Source organism: Megalopta genalis, chromosome 2 (genome assembly GCF_051020955.1).
Source record: "Megalopta genalis isolate 19385.01 chromosome 2, iyMegGena1_principal, whole genome shotgun sequence".
In the NCBI taxonomy this organism is placed as follows: Eukaryota; Metazoa; Arthropoda; class Insecta; order Hymenoptera; family Halictidae; genus Megalopta; species Megalopta genalis.
In genome coordinates this window covers 38,236,702-38,249,466 of record NC_135014.1, presented here as the reverse complement: position 1 = coordinate 38,249,466, position 12,765 = coordinate 38,236,702, and positions in this window count along the sequence as shown.

The following is a 12,765-nucleotide window of genomic DNA, read 5'->3' as shown; positions in this document are numbered from 1 at the left end:
ATAATGTAAATATTTGATTTTCGCCGAGAAGTATGTATTTCTGTTAAGACGTACGAATTCAGAAAAAGAAAAATTTACGGAAACACGTTTTATCATAATTTGTTCCGTCAAAGAAGTTAATCCATGTTAAGTTTACAAATGCGATGTTCACAGTACAACGACCGAAACCATGAAACGTGACAGACAAAATCTTTCGCGTGCTATAAAATGCCATACTATATACATATATATACATCACATGTATACATATACTAGTAAGATACACGTGGTGTGTATAATCAATCAATCATTAATTAATTCAAATTGATCCCCGATGTTTCTCCAGCTCTATCTGTTTCTATTTTACCAGTTTTCGAAACGACTGTATCCCATTAAAAAAATACCTATCTTCGATGTTGAAATACTCATTCTGTTCACTAAATTATCTATTAAACGTTCAAGTCTATTTTCATAATCACTTTCGTCATTTAAAATAGTTTTGTCTTAAAATAGTTTCCTTTTAATAGTTTTTTCGAAATTGTCATTTTTGGTTTAGCTTTACGATCAGAACTTCCAAAGGTCTGATATTTGGCAAACAATAACATATAAAATATTAAAGAATTTTGAGAAAACTCTTCAATCTTCAATGATATGTAACTAGTAAATCTTGAACTTAATTGAATGCGCTATACAGTTGTAATTATGAAAATAATTATACACTTATCATTTTTAAGATATTTTTAATATAATCGAACTCCTTCAAAAACTTTTCGCAACGTATTTTGCAAATATGGTTGTCCACAACGCTAGACTGATCTGGTTGCCAAAAAAGCAGACGAAACGACGCAAGACGTTAGTTAATTTTGCGTTAGTTACGCAAAAAAGAAGTGTCGATGCAACAGTCGGGACATCTATGTATAACGAAAATTGGCTAGGGTGTCATATCGGGCAACTTTACCCTAATCATAGTTATGAGAGTTAGTGAGAGACAATGAATCAGTGAAGAATGAAGAGTGAATCAATGTAGATAACGAATCACGTTCAAATCACTACGATCTGTAATCGGAAATTAAATACATGTATTCAAATTCATGCAAAAGTATTCGATTGCGTGGAAGCCGTGATGTGAAATCGATTTCATTCGATCACTTAAAGGAAGAAGTAATTAGTTCAAGAAGAATTCCAATAAAATTGTGTCAAGTCAGCTTAGCTACCTTGAAGTTTATAACAATAAAATGATTAGATTAGTTAGCATATGTCAAATTCTTTCAAGAAAATTCTTTTTGAATTAAATATACGTTAAGTAAAAATTTGGTAAAAAAAAGTGTATTTCTGTAGAAATTTGCTAAACACGTTTAATCCAACATACCAATGTACTATCATTATTTGCTTCGTTAACACTAAGTTTTTATGGTTGCAAATATTAATCGTAAAGTAACCCTAAATAAAATAATAAAACAGTTTAACACACAGCGAAGACATGGACTACTTTCGAATTTAACGTCTCGTGTAATGATCGTGTCTGCATTTTTATTATGAAAGAATTTTATCGACATATTTTTTGCGTGTTGAAATAATATAATTAACAAAAGAATAAACAATTATGCAAGATAAACATCAAATAACTTGAATATGATGAATCTGTTGTTGATATATTACAAATTTAAATATTATGCATTTTTTCATAATCTACTGTTCTATCTTATTGCTGCTTTACTATACTATACTAAAAAATAGACATACATTTTATGTGGATAATATTGGAATGATATACGTTGCTAATTGATGTGTAACAAATTTGTCTACTTTCTAATTGGCAGAAATTTTGTAGAACATAGTAAGCATTGCTTGTTACTAATTTTTTATCTCAATCTGTAATAAAAATTTAAGATGTATATTTTGTGAATTTGTGGCAGTTATGTATATGCATATTGAAACTTTCGTCGGAATTAAATAATTTTGGTACAAATTGCAAACGATTCTGTAAGAAATCTAAATATTTTTTACAACTTCCATTGCTGGTCACTTTTTTGCATCAAATGATTTCAATAAAATTATAAATCCTATATATATAATTGACGACAATCTACAAAATGTATTTCTTAAATTTGTATTAAAGGCAGGGATCAAAATGTTGTAATAAGCGATTTTCACAATTTTCTTTACTTTTCTTTACTTTTTTCAATAAATTTTGTACACGTCGACGTTGTAAATGATCTTGAAACAACACAAGTGGTTGGAACTAATCTTAAAAATGTTATTTGATTTTGAAGGATGTACGGGGACTTTTTTGACTGACAAGGAGTGGTCCCCATGTCTGGCGCTGACTTTTTCATGAGATTTTGCGCAGTGATAGAACTAGTAAAACGGAATCTAATAATACCCGGTTTTTGGTGCAGGCGGCTTATAGCTTTTAAGATATTTAATAACAGGACTGTGGCACCGTGGGCGCGGGGTGGAAGCAGGGATGTCGAAGAAGTGCACGCAAATGGTGAAGTGAGGGAAAACAACCTGTGGGAAGATACACTCACGCCCACACTCTCACCACTTGTGAGCACTTCTCTGACATGCCTGAACGTGACGCGGCGCAGCAGATTATCTTCCTAACTCTAACAACTTCCACATTAAAAATCTCAAAAACTACAAAAACACCAAAAAACCGAGTATCATTACATTCAGTTATACAAGCTCCACCACTGTCCGAGATCTCATAAAAAAGTCAGTGCCAGACCTGGGGGTCCATCCTCTTCTAAACAAGATGCATAATTCGGAAATATTATGCTTGTACCCAAGGCGTGGAAGACACGATTTTTATGGCGATATAAACCGAAATTCACGTAAGCATCTTGACCAGTTTCGATTTTAATGGTAATTCATTCAACAATTTTACTTAAAGTCGCTGATGGGGCCAATATAGTAAAAAAATTTAAAGCTTGGACGATAATTGAAACTAAAATTCTTTCATTAACTCTATCGTGGCTGTTACAAACTTTAAAATTCCTTACGGAATTATCCTAATGTCTTCCTGTTCTTCTCGAGGATTACAGTTGCACCAATGTCCTTGGAATAACAAATTGAATAACGTTACAGTTGACTAAGTATGAACAGTGCAACGATTTAATAAATTAGTACGGTAGACAATTTCATGTACGAAGACCGCTGTATGTTTTCCATTTCCTTGTTCATTTCCTCGTCGCATCTTGTGTAGCAATGTACATACATTAAATCTGACGTTATACTTCCTTTTATACGATTTACGAAGGAAGCTAAGCCAGAAAGCTATCACAGTATTACAGAGGTTATTTTGTACTTCCATTTTAAGGTGCATTTAAATTACAATTAGCGATGCAAACGACCAAAAGAAGAAATATTCCAAATTCAAATCACACTAAATTAATAAATAAAAGTTAAATTACAGACGTGAAGTGAATAAACTTCGGAACGTGACAACCAAAACGACAAATATTTTCTTTCGCTGGAATCTCTGTTATTTTCAACATTGTTTCCTCCTCGACATAATAAAATCGAGATCTTTTGTGTTTAAATTAAAATTGCGCTCACGGTTCATGTACGTAATTCTGCAAACTGATGATGCGACGTCGGAAACGACGAATGCAAATACACTTGAATAATTAAATACGCACTGTGAATATTACGGTTTGAAAGTTCGAATAAAGATGTCTATGCCCATGATTCATGTACTTTTTCCACCAATAGCAGACAAAGGCTTTTTTATAAATAATTAATGTTAATTTATTAACTTATTTATTGACTTATATATTAATGCCTTGAACCAGTTTATTGAACGAGTATAATATTGTTACGTGTACGTATGTTAGGTTTTATGCAGTATCTAAATTCTTAAAGAACATTGTTTAAGAAAATTATAAATAACTTTCAGGACTTCCGTGTGAAGCTTTTGACGAGCTTTGTTTGCAATATCATAATTGATATTAATGTTGTGTTATGATAAATTCAATATAATATTACAATTACATCATCTTGTATATCAAAATTTATTATACCTTTACGAGAGAACTGTCTGTCTACAGTCTACTTTACACAATTTAAAACACAGTAAATGCTGTAGATACGAAGAATGGTTTAATTTAATTTATTTAAAAATTCATTCGTATAAATCTAATCTTCCTGAACTGTAATTTATTTATTACTAATTACAGATGTCTTACACGATATAATTCGGTGTCCACAAACGATTTAATTTAATTTATTTAAAAATTCATTCGTATAAATCTAATCTTCCTGGACGATATAATTTATTTATTACTAATTACAGATGCCTTGCATTACAATATATTTCATAGATTTTATAAATTTTTCATTTGTAAACTATATGTATAGGTTTCATGTCGTCTGGATAAACTTGTTTTTTATTTGACCTGCTTAATTTCAAACATTTATTTAAACTTGTTTATTTCCTTTGTCTTTCAATGCTGCTGTAGAGAATCATTGCTCAAATGACTGTTGTTCATGTGAGAGGGCATCCTAGTCAGTCTCCAATTTTCTTAAGTCGATAAGACAGAATTTGATCCACGGGATAACTAAAACAAATGTTAACAATGATGGAACGTTATTGCAATATTATTATAGAATATAAAGATTTTACTATGATAAATTACTCCTGATTTTTTTTTTTATTATTATATAGAAATTACTTCTGATTCTATTAGTTATTTTCACTAACAAATTAAATGACAACATAATCAAGGGAGTGCTTAACCATATTTCTAACAAACAGAATTGTTATAAATATTAAAAAGCCAGAAATAATAAATTTATTAATGAAAGGAATTCTATCTAATAACACATTGATCAATTTGTGCAATTAAAATCGACTTTCAATTTAAACAAAGAAAAGCGGGCGATGGGCTGGCCTTTTTTTGCACGAATCGTAAACGAGCAGCGAATTTCGGTCGGTTACAAGGAAAAGTTATTATCGTTATATTCTTAGCGCCGACTCGAGGTCGCCCACTACACTAATTAACTCGGCGCGGCGATAATCCTTCACGAGGATTTCGAAAACATAATATGGTAACTCGAAGGGCAGACTTTGGTCTACGAGTCATCCTGTCGAAGGAGTGGGGGAAAGGGGCTGCAGGCCGCGATCGCGCGTGTTCGACATGCTTTCACTCATTTGCTCGGCAACCTCGGATCGCGGAAGTTGTGTTAGCGATATTTTCGGTCGGTTATTCTAACGTTTCGTTGTTCGAAAAATTTTATTCTTGGGGTATTACAGTGACTCGCATTAATATTCGGAAACCATATTGTTAGAAGAATTATTGCTCCTTATTTATCTCTTAAAGTAAGTAGAAACATAAATTTTGTTTATTTATTCCACATGGTTTTTTGTATAATGAGGGATAAACAAGATTGTGACAAAATTCTAGGTCTCAAAAATACTGGGACAGTGAATGAATTACATTAATTTTATATAAAATGAGAATCTTTTTAATCATGTTATCATAATATTAATATTTTGTCGGTTGACCCTTTTGTTTTATTACTTCATGTAATCGCTTGGGTATGTTACAGATGATTTTATTTAAATAATCTGGCGAAATCTGTTTCCATTCATCTAACAAACGTTGTTTTATCTCTGTTGTTGTCTTTGTAGGTGTTGCACGAATTTTGTGATCCAATTGATCCCATAAATTTTCAATTGGATTTAAATCGGGCGATTGAGGAGGAGGATGCAGTACTTTTGGACAATTGTTTAATAAATATTCCTGTACAATTCTGGCCTTGTGCTTAGGATCATTGTCCTGATAAAACTTAAAACTGTACGTATACCCATATTTATAGCACTTGTAATTAAATTTCTTTTTTTAATGTCCAAATACTTCATTTTGTCCATAATACCATCGATAAAAACTAGTTCACCTACACCTACAGACGAGATCCCACTATAACTATAACCCCACACTATTACACTCCTACCACCGTGTTTCATTGTCGGTCTTAAATTTGAAATTTTTAATTCTGTATTTACTTTACGCAACACCATTTTTTGACTGTCGGATCCGTAAAGATTAAATTTGCTTTCATCCGAAAATATTATATCATTCCATGTCTTTGTAAAAATAATCTTTGGCAAATTTACAAAACAAAAAAAATGGTGTGGCATAAAGTAAATACAGAATTAAAAATTTCAAATTTAAGACCGACAGTGAAACACGGTGGTAGGAGTGTAATAGTGTGGGGTTATAGTTATAGTGGGATCTCGTCTGTAGGTGTAGGTGAACTAGTTTTTATCGATGGTATTATGGACAAAATGAAGTATTTGGACATTTTTTAAAAAAAATTTAATTACAAGTGCTATAAATATGGATATACGTAACAGTTTTAAGTTTTATCAGGACAATGATCTTAAACACAAGGCCAGAATTGTACAGGAATATTTATTATACAATTGTCCAAAAATACTGCATCCTCCTCCTCAATCGCCCGATTTAAATCCAATTGAAAACTTATGGGATCAATTGGATCGCAAAATTCGTGCAACACCTACAAAGACAACAACAGAGATAAAACAACGTTTGTTAGATGAATGGAAACGGATTTCGCCGGATTATTTAAATAAAATCATCTGTAACATGCCCAAGCGATTACATGAAATAATAAAACAAAAGGGTCAACCGACAAAATATTAATATTATGATAACATGATTAAAAAGATTCTCATTTTATATAAAATTAATGTAATTCATTCACTGTCCCAGTATTTTTGAGACATAGAATTTTGTTACAATCTTGTTTATCCCTCATTATACAAAAAACCATGTGGAATAAATAAACAAAATTTATGTTTCTACTTACTTTAAGAAGTGCTTTATCATATGAGAAAACAATTGATTCAATAATACTATCTTAAACAATAAAAAGGAGCAATAATTCTTCTAACAATATGGTGTCCGAATATTAATGCGAGTCAGTGTATATTGTTAAAACATTCAATCGGTATATCTTATCTTGGAATATTCGTCGTTGAGACACTCGGTCTTTGGAATATTCGGACGCAGGAATATTTAAATTGCTGGAATATTCGATCACTGGAAATTAAACTAAACCAAAGCTCAGATTACTAGATTACTACTAGCAATTGGTAGATTACTACCCGTCGCAGTCATCCTCGCCATATGTGCCGCCAAGGCTAACTTCGATTGAGAATCCAACGCGTATATTTCAGAAAATTTAATCGTGTACTTCGGTTGCCGGAGGGTTCTCGGCTGATAATTACAAGAATTTTCTTTGAAATCTAAGAAGCTTAACTTCGCTTGAGATCGCACCTGAGATCGCGTTTGAGATAGGGCCCATGAGTTCAATAAGTTAATATAACCCAGACGTTCAACAATTATGAACCGCATTTAACGCAATCCATGGTGGTATCCGCTTCTGATCGCTTCTGCTCAGTAAGACATTTTATTTTACCCGAGCTGAGCGAAGCCGAGTCGAACCTGAGATCGCGCCTGAGACCGCGCCTGAAATTGGGTCCATGAGTCATAATTTAACCGCGGGTTTCGACCTGTGTCAAGAAAAAGTTATTATACATATTTTGCACGCCGACTCGCTGCGAAGCACGTGTAAGATTCTGGCTTCAGCAGACGAGTCGCCAAAGAAAATAAGTGGCTATAAATGCCGAAAAAGTCTCTCCGACAAACTGTCGAGAAAGGCCAATTTATTGTCGTTACCACTTTGTCACTGTGGTATAATTGTGTTGAATAAAGGTGGCCTTGCCCCCCCCCCCCAACGATCAGAGCGTAGGTGGGCACATCCGCGATTTGCAAATAGCATTGCGAAATAAACACGCGTTAATTTAGTTAATTTTGAACAGAGACACAGATTAGCGTTGCGGGTAAAACAGTCGTAATTTCCATTGGTCTTAAAATTGATTCTGTAAAGTGTAACGTTGCAAATGAAATAATCGCGATTTCATTTTGATTGTTGTGCACAGTAGCTTTAAAGACAGCGTTGCGAAATATATACGATTTCACATTGAATTGATCGATTTTCGAGATTTCTAAAGTCCACTTGCTTTCGGAAAACAATCTTTTGGATCTCTGTTCATTGAAATAGTGTCGCGCTGACACAATCGCGTTGCAATAATTTGCTTTTCTACTTTCCAGGCGCCCATACTACGGCTGCAACAAAGGGCAGGCCTCGTTGCCCCTACAACAGCTCAGATAGGCACATCCGCGACTTGTCATAGCGTTGCAAAATGATCACGCGTTGCTTTAGTTAATTTTGAACAGAAATCGAAGTTAGCGTTGCGAATAGTCGTGATTTTACTTTAAATTGTCGAGTACAATAACTTCGAATATAGCGTTGCGAACTAATCACGTTTCGACTTGTCAGTTTCTTTAGATATTTCAAAACCGTTGCTTCTAAAAATTATTTAATCTTTTGCATTTCTGTTCGTCGTATTAGCGATGCGACGAAACAATCGCGTTGCAATAGTTTACCTTCCAACATTTCATGCGCCCATGCTGCAACTGCAACAGTGGACATAGATAAAAATATTTGTAGTCTATTTGTCTATTTATTATTTCAAAAATCTATTTTTCCTCAGCTCTGCTACGAAGTAAACGGTGTAAATACGAATAACGTTCCAAGCTGAGGAACAATATAAGAGAAATTACTGTAAAGCCTTAATAAATAATGCTTCAATAACGAAGCATAAGTCAACCTCTAATTCGCAAATGAGATTTTGATATGATATAGGTTGTGCAATCTCTTCTGAATTTTCAGCTTCAAATTTACCAGATCTACTGGGTTGTTGCAAATGTAATTTTTGTTTTTAAATAGATAGCTTACAAAAAAAAACCTAAATTACTTTCGCGACGACTAAATATTACAGACTTAGAATCCATATAGACATTGTATGCAATTCTTTTTTCCAATGTAAAGCTTATAAAATTAACGTTGCAAATATCCATCTGTAGGAAAAAATGTATAAAACTATTACTACATAATTATGTAATTAGTAAAAATAATTGCTCAATTGTCCATAAAAATAATTACAGTTTATATCGTATTTCTGTAGTACATGTTTCATAAATATATTTCTACCATTTAAACGTACGCGCCTAATTGCCTCCAAATAATATTCAGCCCTCGAAGTAGAAATGAAATATACAGTATATTCGCTTCTTACTAGCTTGTCTATTTTGATGCAATGATTGTCCAACCTACTCTAGTGCCTCGTCTGCGATTTCGTGTCACGCGATCTGTAATATCGACATTGGTAAAAGTTAGCAGTATTCTTGCGCCACCTACGTTCATGAACAATGCATCTTTGAACTACATGGAGAAGAGAGATCAGAGTTGGTCAAGTAGTAAGTGCGGGAAATAAAAGACTGCCAAAGTAACGTCTGCGTTGAAAATATATACATCGTCGAATTTTGAAAAGCACACTGATTTCGTTTTAATTTATGTCCAAAATGTGTTTATGGTAGCAGCTTCGGACTTTGATTCTTGCCTTGCCAATAAATGCGGTGTAATATCTGTTACGATCGATATGATAGGATATAGTGCGAAAAGGGTAGAGATCCAGAATTGCTTGATAAGAAAATACAGTGACTAATTAGTCTACATCTACATATTTATACTGAATCTCCGATGCGATGTCTTTTTGGATCTTAAGGAAATATTCTGGTTTTAAATCTTCAAGAAATTAACGTGTTTCTGCATTCTCTTAAAGTATAGCTATTTTAGAACATGTGTGCAAAACGATTTATTTGTACTTGTAAAAATAACAAACTTATGAATGTTTTTAAATACGTACACATGTTTAAATACACAATTGATAATTGAAACTTTAATAAATACATCTTTTTGGAAACCTCATTTTTCAAAATGGATTACGCTATGTCTTAGATACTAGTTGATCAATTGATTCGTTTATAGAATACAAATTTCTAACATTCGTCACTTTTTTCTTATCTTTTTAACGAACGTTGTCTGGCTCAAACTATCCGATGCTAACAATCGTGGAACGTAATAAATTAAGGACAATTATAACTGCATAACACCGGGTACGAGACTAAGATTCATGGAATCATTGCACAATGCGTAATGATTTTTACGAACATCGTTCGAATCATTATATTTGTAATATCGCATTGCTGTTGGGAAACATTGAATAGTTCAGCATGTCGTTTATCACTCGATAAGAAACAGTTCCGACAAACATGAACTGCAAGAAATTCATATCTCATTTTGTAACTTATTCAATTTCTCAAATTAAAATGCCAATCAATACATTCAGTGACATGTGTAACAATGTTCCTTCAATGTTTTATCAACGCAAGATAAAAATGTAGGGAAAACATTGCATCACGTGTGAAACTGAGGAATTATTAAGTGACGAAATATATACTTATCATTGTATAAATAACAGAAAAACAATTAGGGAATGATCTTTTCCAATTAATTTATACATTGTTACAACATAACGAACTGAGACTACAATGTTCAAAATACTAAACGTATTTTTCATCCTTTTTTATCTTACCTGCCATTATTTTTATATCGGACAGAAGACTGTATTTTGTAGAAAATTATCTGAAATTCTGTCAAATTAAAATTAATTAACGAAAACGATAATTGTTAATAGTAATTAAAATATAATTTTCAGAAAATGTGGATATGCGCACTGATATATGTATACAGAGAGAAAGAGAGAGAGAGAGAGAGAGAGAGAGAGAGAGAGAGAGAGAGAGAAAGAGAATTTGCGGCTGGTGGAAACATTTTAAGGGATCATTGTCGATGACAACGTGGCACGGAGAAATGAAGATCAAAAATTCTGCGATTTCGGCTTTCTCGTTTTAGTTGGTAACGATCAAACATCGCTCTGATCCAGCGGTAGTGACGCGCGTAAGTCAGGTCAAGAAGAGCGCGACCGATGACGTATTGTATGAAAGACAGAAATAGAGCTGGCTTCGCTGTTATTGGAGACTTTCAATTGTTAATAACTTAAAAACTCTTCATTTACGCCATGCTCTGCACTGAGTACTGAGTACTCAAATCATAATCTGACAAAAAGATATTTCCAACAGAAGCGAATCAGTTTTCAATCGACTACAAATTGCTATATTTACAACGGCCAAGACATTTACATAGTATCGAAACCAATACAATACATTTTTCATTTACAATACTATGAAATAAAAAATACGCGAGATAACATTCTTAAAAAAGCGAAATAATCTTGATTTTTATCAAAAGAAGCATTTGTTTAGAATTTTGAATATTACTATTTGTTGTTGATTACCTTATGTTAGGTTATCGAAAGTATTTGTCAACTCATGTTCCCTTATCGCTGCGTACACATAGATAACTAAGCTTTGCTGACAGTTTTCGCTGAAGAAGCTGATAGATTTCAGTTTATCGGTTTTTCTAATTAATACACATTAATACACTGAAATTTCGAAAGATAATTGCTAGCTGATGAAATCGAGGTGTGAATTTACGATTGGCAGGAGTAAAAAGGTAGTTACGTATGCTTAGTGATAGAAGAGTTTGTAAGCATTGCAAGGAGGAAGAGTGAAGTGACAAATTTACTGATTCTTAGAACTCGTGTTATGAAATGACCACAACTGTTGCCCATGTGCCGACTGATAATGGTCAACGTTTATTGCCCGAATCAGATCTGCGAGACTCGCTTGCTGGTGGTATTAGGGTTAATTATAGATGTTTCAAGTTGGCGTGGGAACACGCATACACAAACCTTGAGAAATAAATCAAAATTATATACACGTAATACTAATCACATTCATTCTTGTTACAAAAATATCATGATAAAATCTCTGCGACATATAAATTTATTTAGAAATTAAATTTTCGAAACATTGTAGACAGCATTAATCCCATTATTTTTAATATACCAAACTTCGATTGGCCAAGATGTCGTAGTCAATGTATACTAAAGCAATTACTAGACTGCACATTTTTATGCTCTTTTAAAAAACATTAAAATACAAAGTTCTACAGAATTTAATACAATTTTGACTTATTTTGTGGATCCACAAAAGCAATTACCATTCCAAATGAGATTCTATTTATGTCAACTGTTTCCATCGTTTAGAGAAATGGAAAATTTGCATAAACATCTGTAGTCTGATAATTATACTGATCGGTAAGAAATGTTATTTTACACATCAAATTTCACATTCAAAAATACGATTCCACAATCTAATGACCAATGAACATCTGTATCCGTTTCCTTTGTTTGAGACGCTGTGTTTTTTCGTTCGATGAAGATATATCTTCTCTTGCTTAGTTTCTTGTTGCAAAAAGACTTTCCTCTTATACAAGGTATCCCTGCCACAAAAGGATACCAGCATATTTTATGAATACGAAATTCTTCGAAAATTCTTCGAAAATTATATAAAAAAATAGATTGAGGATACTTGCAATACTACTATTTTAAGGTGTTGTCTGCTCTTATTAATACAGGAATCTATGAAAACTTGATCTTACAGTGGAAACCTTACAATGTGAATTAATAAACAGACACAGCTATTCTCGATAACGATTGCTCTACATTGCGAAAACAATACCAGAATAATGACTCACAACAACACCGCTCATTTACGTAAACATTTTTAGAAATTAAATTACGGTGGCAAGTATTTGAATAAAACATTGAAATAATTTTTCAAAAAAGAATGCTGGGAACGTTTCTAAAGGAAATATTTGATTCACGTTTCTAGTAAACCATTCAGTGCATGAATGCAGAGAAATGAAATTTTCTTATTTCTTAAACTA